The sequence below is a fragment of the Camellia sinensis genome, chromosome 5 (assembly GCF_055761805.1).
Source record: "Camellia sinensis isolate YWXY chromosome 5, ASM5576180v1, whole genome shotgun sequence".
Lineage (NCBI taxonomy): Eukaryota > Viridiplantae > Streptophyta > Magnoliopsida > Ericales > Theaceae > Camellia > Camellia sinensis.
This window is the reverse complement of record NC_138965.1, coordinates 37,506,979-37,516,030: the sequence shown is the minus strand read 5'-3', so window position 1 is coordinate 37,516,030 and position 9,052 is coordinate 37,506,979.

Genomic DNA, 9,052 nt, shown 5'->3' with positions numbered 1-9,052 from the left:
ACAAAAAGCTTATGTACATGATGATCCATATATTCACCAGGGTAACAAAATAGTGAACAAAAGAAAACAACGTCTCATGCGTGAGACATTCGGGCTGACTCCACAACTTAACTTCCTCTCATATCTTTCACTGAGGCTGGGTTTGGACATCTCTTTGCTCACCTACATACACGTAAATGAGAGTGAGCGATAGCCCAGTGAATAATATCAAAATAAAGGAGTTGCATGAATGAAACTTGTAGCAAACATATCAAACGGCCATAAGCCCAAATATGTTTCCATCTAATACATCGAACGACCTCAGGTCCAATTCATTCGTGTAAAATGGCCTTCTCCCCAATCATTCACATCAAACGGCCTTTGGCCCAATTATAATATACAAACGGCCTTTAGCCTAATCATTTATGTCAAACGGCCTTTGGGCCATCATTCATATCAAACGGCCTTTGGCCCAATCATAATATTCAAACGGCTTTTGGCCCATCATTCATATCAAATAGCCTTTGGCCTAATCATTTATGTCAAATGGCCTTTGGCCCATCATAGCAATCAAATGGCCTTAGGCCCAATTCATTTCCATATTCGTATCCATGTGTGTCTCGTACCCTTGATCATGATCATATTTGTATTCAATTGCTCTTATGCAAAAGACTGTCATTGGGAATATTCATCCATAATTCAACATACAAATCCATAAGGCTCATACAGAAGTGACGTTTGTAAAATAATGTACTGGAACATATCTTTACTAAGATATTACTCATAGTGATTTGTTGGATGATTTTCCCTTGCGCTTGACCCTACATATATCATAAGCATAATGGGTCACAAGCGATTCAATCCGTTCTTAATATATATATATATATATATTCCTCTTAGGCCTCTTTCTTATCTTTTTTGGTCATTTACAATGCTCAACGTATGCCTAAGAGTGCTTAGAAATGAAAGAGAACGGAAAACCAATCTTAAAACAACTTTTCAAAATTTCTGAAATAGGGCACTTCGCTCGAGCGCAGCTTTGGCAGCTCGAGCGGAACCCTTTGGTCTGCAAAAGTACTGGCTGCCTCATTTTTGCGCTCGAGCGTGACTTTGGACACTCGAGCTGAGAGTCAAAACATGTGACTAGGCGCTCAAGCGGATATCAACGTCTGCAAAACTTCTGGGAGCTAACATTTTACGCTCGAATGGCAATTTTCCCGATCGAGCGAACACGATGAATTCTGGGTTTTCCAAAATTCAGTTTGAAACTCAAAAACATATTTCAAAGGTTCCAAAGTTTGCAAATCAATGCCAAATCATAGAAAAACATTGTATATCATAAGAACTTGGATAAATTAAGACCAATTGTCCAAAAATCATTATCCACATTTCAAATCATCACAAACTCTTTTGTAATTTCAAAACTCATGCAAATTAATTTCCATATCATTTTGAATTATACATGCATGCGAAATATAAGCTTCATTTTCAACTTAAATAGTACAAATGATGACCAACTTCATGAAACTCAACATTATCATGCTTGGATATGCAATTGGTGCCAAATCCTTCATCACTTTAGAGATCATCGTTCAATTCTTTCCTTGATGACATAAATCCTTAAAATTGAGATTCATATCATGATAATTCATGCTTGCATGTGCCAAATAGTCTTCAATTCATCATAAAATGCACGTTTGTACTCAAATATGCAAACTCATGACAATTCTTTACATGCATGTACATACAAACTTCAAATTCATCAAATTCAACTTAATTCTTGTTCTTGATTACCATTTAACTTTGAATTCACAAAAATACAAACTCAAACTCATGAATTTATGCTCAATTACTCACCTAGAAGCTTCAATCTTCACAATTTTAGCTAGTCCTACAGCCTAGCCTTCCAAAATTTGAGTTCTCTTGCAAAATCTTCAAAAATGGCTCCTTTCTCTCTCTAAATTCGGTTCACACTCTCTCTCTCTCTCTAGAATGTAGAATCTGATTTGAGCACAAAAATATGAGCTTCAGCATACTTAGCTCATTTATATAGGCTTTTACTAATCACACTTAATTAGAACTAATCAATGGTGCTTAATTAATTCCATTTAAACTAATTAATTTGCTCCGAATCAGTTTTCAATTAAATTTCACCGTAGACTCTGAAAATTACGTTAATCACAATAGCGTAGTCAATTTCGGTTTATGTGGCCGATAAGGCCTTCAATTTTCAGTTTATAACAGTAAGTTGAACAAATCTTTCTACGGTGAACAGATACAAAGCCAAAATCACATATAATCGTGCAATTAACACCCAAATTCAAATCAAGAACATAATTACAAACATAATCATGATTAATTAACATAGCATAGGACAAGGTTATCACAAAAGGAAAGTCAAAATACTGGAGTGAGCCTTACCCGTGAACTACGTGAGGCCTGATTCCTATCTTTGGGATACGTAGACAGCTTCCTCCCGAAGTTCGGCCCTAACCATTTTCAACTTGCTTGTCTCATCCATGTTTGATTGGTGTATCCTTATTCAACTTGGCTATCCTATCCATATTCAATTAGCTCATCTCTGTTTAATTCGGTTGTCCTATTCCGATTTAGTTGTAGGACAGATCTTGCCCGGGTTATCTAATTTGAGTTTGTGCATCTTAAGGGTTAATCCCGTGTTCGAAAACAATTTTTAGTTTTTTTTTTTAATAAAGTCGACTTATTTTCTCAAAAATTATTCCATTTTCGCAAAGCCGGACCATTCTTGGACTCAAAAAAGGAACATTTTCAGTGCTCACAGCTTAGCTTACATGATTTCAAAACACAAAGTTGAACAAACATGTTAATCTAACTCTCATGTTGGTCAAAATCTTTTTAGTTAAAAAAAAATGTCAAAGCAATGAACTAAGGGCATAGTCGAGCCAGGAATTTCATCTTCTCCCCACACTCTCGAGTCCCATGTTCGTATTTTAGCTGGCCGGCTAACCATTCAGTCGACCATCTAGATTTTAGTTGACTCAAGGTGTGTTTCATGTTTATGTCAACCGACCGGTCACTCAATCTGCCGGTAGGCCAATTTATGAACCCAGAATGGGAAAACTACAGAATTTGCGTAAAGCTCAATGGCTTATCTTTTAGAGTTTTGTTTTGAGTCCCTTTTATTCCAGTGAGTGTAAATAGGTCTGTTTGGATTTTTTTTTTTTTTTTTTTTGGTGCTCTATTCTTCTTCGATTGAGTCTTTCTTTGATTTTTGGTTAGTTGAGGGCTCAATGTCCAATTCAGAAATTCATTCAAATTCAATCATTCTCAAATTCAAATTCAATAAACTATTTTCAAACTCAAGTGCAAAGCCATTCACGCCATGATGTGCAAAAATGAATTTTTTTTATTTATATTCCAGGGTGAACCTCCCTCGATTACAGCATTACAAAAAGAGGAAGAAATTTTGAAACAAAAAAAAGAAAATTTTGAAGGATTGGTGCTCCTTCCTAAGTAAAAACAAAAACAAAAACAAATATTTAAAAAAAAAAAAAGAAAGAATGGCATTTTCTCAATTTTCCGGCAACAGCTTAGCGGCGAAGATTACAACCGGTATCATTTACACACAACTTCGTCAATCGACTTCACCTATAATCTCACTTCATCTTCATTTTTTCGAAGCCCTGGAGGACTCTATCTCTGTATTCACAAAGCCTCTGAAGGAGATTATTCCCCGCTGGCCATCAAATGCAGAGTGCGAAGGTACTCCTAATCGGGCCATAGAGGTGGCATGTTGTTTCATCTCTTTATTCTCCTTCTTCAGTGTGCTAATCTCTTGTCGAGCATCTTTATACATACGTTGAAGCAGGAAGAGTTGCGCTGACAGTTGATACACTTCAAACGTCCTGTTCTGTAATCAACTGGACAAGTTAGAGATCGCAGTCACGGTCTCCACACATGACCTCAGCGTATACAAGTTAGCCTCGATCTCAGACTGTGTTGTCATTATTTGCTAACTGATATCACTAGAAAACTAAAAACAGGGGAAGGAGGAGGGATGTGCAGTTGAGGTTCAAGGGAGTCAGAACCAGCTATCTCTATCGTGGACTCATTGAGGTCTGGAAAGAAAGTGAGAGAATCGCGGGAAGAGGCTATGTTAGAGGAAAGTGACGCAAAAGAAAGGGGTTGTAGAGTGGTGGCAGAGAGAATTTGCAGCTTTTTGCTCTGCCTCTCTTGCAGGCTTTGGTTTAAGCAGAAAATGAGGAAGGAGATGAAGACAAAGGGGTGAGGTGCCGAGGCAATCGTTGAAAAAATCGAGGGTCTAGCTCAGTCAGTCAGGTGACGTATTTGTTGAAATAGCACGCCAAACATGGTGCTCAAAGCAGATGAAGGAAGAGAGAGAGACAAAAACAGGAGAGGGAAGAGAGACATGTATATATATGTTTATATTTTGTATGTATATGTATCTACTCGTATATACTTTATATGTGTATGTATATTGATGTATATGTATACTTTTGTTGTGTATACTAATGCCTTTGTACATCGTTTACCCAGTTAAAACCTTCCCCCTCTCCGTATGAGATACAGTTAGGTACGCCTGTTGGTTACACCACCTTTGCTCCTTTCATGTGAAACGTGTTAGGATTTGGCATTTGCATGGTTAAAACCTTCCCCCTCCCCCCATCTCTCTCTGTATGAGATACAGTTAGGTACACCTGTTGGTTACACCACCTTTGCTCCTTTCACGTGAAACGTGTTTGGATTTGACGTTTTCCCAGATAAAACCTTCCCCCCTCTCCGTATGAGATACAGTTAGGTACGCCACTTGGTTACACCACCTTTGGTCTTTTCATGTGAAACGTGTTTGGATTTGACTTTTTTTCGGATAAAACCTTTCACCTCTCCGTATGAGATACGGTTACGTACGCTTGTTGGTTACACCACCTTTTCTCCTTTCACGTGAAACGTGTTTGGATTTGAGGTTTTCCGGATAAAACCTCCCCCTTTTCCGTATGAGATACGATAAGGTACGCCTATTGGTTGCACCATCTTTGCTCCTTTCATGTGAAATGTGTTAAGATTTGACGTTTACCAAGTTAAAACCTTCTCCCTCTCCGTATGAGATACGGTTAGGTATGCCTGTTGGTTATACCACATTTGCTCCTTTCAAGTGAAACGTATTAGGATTTGACGTTTACCTAGTTAAAACATTCCCCCTCTCCGTATGAGATACGGTTAGGTACGCTTGTTGGTTACACCACCTTTACTCCTTTCACATGAAACGTATTAGGATTTGACTTTTATCCGGTTAAAACCTTCCATCTTTCCATATGAGATACGGTTAGGTATACTTGTTGGTTACACCACATTTTCACCTTTCACGTGAAACGTGTTAGGATTTGATGTTTACTTGGTTAAAACCTTTCCCTTCTCCGTATGAGATATCGGTAGGTGCGCCGGTTTGTTACACCACCTTTGCGCCTTTCACGTGAAACATGTTAGGACTTTCACATTTTCTTGTTGGTTACACCACATTTTCACCTTTCACGTGAAATGTGTTAGGATTTGATGTTTACTCTGTTAAAACTTTCCCCCTCTCCGTCTGAGATACAGTTAGGTACGCCCGTTGGTTACACCACATTTGCTCCTTTCACGTGAAACATATTAGGATTTTCATCTTTGTCTGTTGGTTACACTACATTTTCACCTTTCACGTAAAACGTATTAGGATTTGATGTTTTATTGATTAAAACCTTCCCTATCTCCGTATAAGATATGGGTAGGTACGCCTGTTGGTTACACTACGTTTGCTCTTTTTACGTGAAACGTGTTAGGATTTACACCTTTGCTTGATGGTTACATCACATTTTCACCTTTCACATGAAACGTGTTAGGATTTGATGTTTACTTGGTTAAAACCTTCCCCTCTCTGTATGAGATACGGTTAGGTATGCTTGTTGGTTATATCACCTTTGCTCATTTCACGTGAAACGTGTTAGGATTTTCACCTTTGCTTGTTGGTTACACCACATTTCACCTTTCACATAAAACGTGTTAGGATTTGATATTACCTTGTTAAAACCTTCCCCCGTTCCTTATGGGATATAGTTAGGTACGCTTGTTGGTTACACCACATTTTCACATTTCATGAGAAACGTGTTAGGATTTGATGTCTACCTAGTTAAAACCTTCCCCATTTCTATATGAAATACGGTTAGGTATGTTTGTTGGTTACACCACATTTTCACCTTTCACGTGAAATGTGTTAGGATTTGATGTTTACCTCGTTAAAACCTTCCCCCTTTCCGTATGAGATACAGTTAGGTATGCTTGTTGGTTACACTAAATTTTCACCTTTCACGTGAAACATGTTAGGATTCGACGTTTACTTGCTTAAAACCTTCTCTCTTTCCGTATGAGATACGGTTAGGTATGCTTGTTGGTTACACCACATTTTCACTTTTCATGTGAAACGTGTTAGAATTAGATGTTTACCTAGTTGAAACCTTCCCCTTTCCGTATGAGATACGATTAGGTATGCTTGTTGGTTACACCACATTTTCACCTTTCACGTGAAATGTGTTAGAATTTGATGTTTTTCCGGTTAAAACATTCTCCCTTTTCGTATGAAATACCACTAGGAACATCTATTGGTTACACAACTATACCTCCTCGAGTTCATTATTTTCTTCTCTCTCATGAAATGCATTTGGATCTTAGGTTCACTATTTCTCCTCGCACGTTAGATGTGTTTGGATTTTGAGTTCACCTTTCTTCGATCAACTAAGTTGTAGCACATTTAATGCAATGATATGGCACATTTGTTACAATGCACTCTCTCTATTATTTGTGTTATGGCACATTTATATGCATTATACCCTCTGTTATGCTTTATATCATTTGCACGAGGCTTGTCTCATATGTTACTATCTTCATATCTTTGTCATCACTCCACAACATTGATTCCTATTACATAATCATGAATTTTCAAAACAACTGGCTACGCGAAGCGTGTGAGTCCAACTTTCAAATTGTAAGCCAAGCATGTCATTTGCATTCTGTCCCTGAACTACGCTGGTTTGATTCCTTCCAATGGAATGCGTAGGCAACCTTCAGGTTCAAGCACTTGCGTTGCATCTTGTTTGTTTGCTCGAATCTTACGGCCTTGTCAAAAAGGTCGTCTTCGAGCTTTGACATTCGCTCACGTCATGAAATGACTCCGAGCTCTATCAAAGAGCGAAACTATAGACACCCCATTTTAACCGGCCCTAAGACTTGGGTGCTTTCTTTTGACCGCCTTATGATGAATAACAAAAAGGTGTTTCTCACAAAATCCTCAACAAGAAAAATGGAATTTGGTTTTCTCTCAAAAATCTTACGCCCATTTTGGCCAAACTATTTTAGACCTTAAAACCCTCTTTTCAAAATATTTTTCCAAATGTTTCTACGATGTTCCGAGGCTCCCATTTCGATTAAACTATTGCACTTTTCAGTAAATTGAGTAAGTACAAAGTGGAGATAAATGGAAAGGGGGTGAACTCTTTGAAAAATATTTAAAAACATCTTCTTTATAGGTTTGGAGTTGAAGGAAATAGGAGGAGATGGAAGAAAACTGGTTTAGGGAAAGGATGAGCATCAAATCGTTAAGAAATAAATGAACAACCTTTACTAAATTAGGCATATATATTTGTAAACTTGGAATTTAGATGTTAGGCCACCACCATTGGAATGTAGACTTCTGGTGCTTCAATTTAGACTCAAGAATCACCTAAACCGAGTCCGGATAAGAGAGATATGGTCGTTTGAAATTGGGCTTAAGAGCATATTTTATTGACCCGGCCCGAGACAGTAGCAGACCCTTTTTTTTTAGTTTTGGTTCGGTTTGGACACCCTATTGACCCATTTTATGATCCATTCAAGTGCACCCACTCATCCTCCATTATCTCCACTTACCCTCTTGTCACGACCCGAACCCGCCCCTATGGGTTAAGGACATGACCGGCCAGTAATCCTGTGATTACCTACGGCCTCAGACCGAAACAAGATGACTTGTCAGAGTAAACGGGCCAAACGGAAGCAAAAATTTGAAAATTTTGTCCATAGAGCCGTGCTTATATGCACATCAAACAAACCATACTCAGATACGTTAATAACCCACATCGAAAGTACAGTTTTACAAAATTCAGTACAGACAGGATCATCCAAAACGAGTCAACCTATAACAGACTATGTACCGACATACACTATGCCCTTGCCAACAAGACAAAACATAAGTACATAATAAAAGGGCAAGGGTGGTCTTATGTGTGAGGCACAAGGCTGACTCTCCAAAACTCATGTTGTCCCTAGCAGACTTCACTGGGACTGGGTTTGTGCTTCTCTTGGCTCACCTACAAACACATGAATGAGCGTGAGCGATAGCCCAGTGAATAATATCAAATATGACAGTTACATAACAATATGTAGAACATGCTCCAAACGGCCTTGGGCCCAATTCATACTTCTATTTAACAAATATATATAACTATACGAAATCCAAATCAAGTAGCTGTAGTTCCAAACATTCTGGCCTTTGGCCCACTTGGGTTTCCATTCATGGCAAAACGGCCTTCGGCACATTCACTTATGTCGAAACGGCCTTCGGCCCATTCACTTATGTCAAAACGGCCTTCGGCCCATCCATTTATGTCAAAATGGCCTTTGGCCCACTTGGGTTTCCATTCATGGAAAAACGTGTCAAAACGGCCTTCGGCCCATCCATTTATGTCAAAACGGCCTTTGGCCCACTCGTTCATGTCAAAACGGCCTTCGGCCCACTCGTTCATGTCAAAACGGCCTTCGGCCTACTCATTCATGTCAAAACGACCTTCGGTCCATTCACATATGTTAAAACGACCTTCGGTCCATTCATTTCTTATCAAAACGACCTTCGGTCCATTCATTATCGTCAAAACGACCTTTGGTCCAATTATTTCTTATCAAAACGACCTTCGGTCCATTCATTATCGTCAAAACAACCTTTGGTCCAATTATTCATTCATGTCAGACCTTTGTCCACAATCCCAATTAGCAACTCATAAAGCTTATAAGC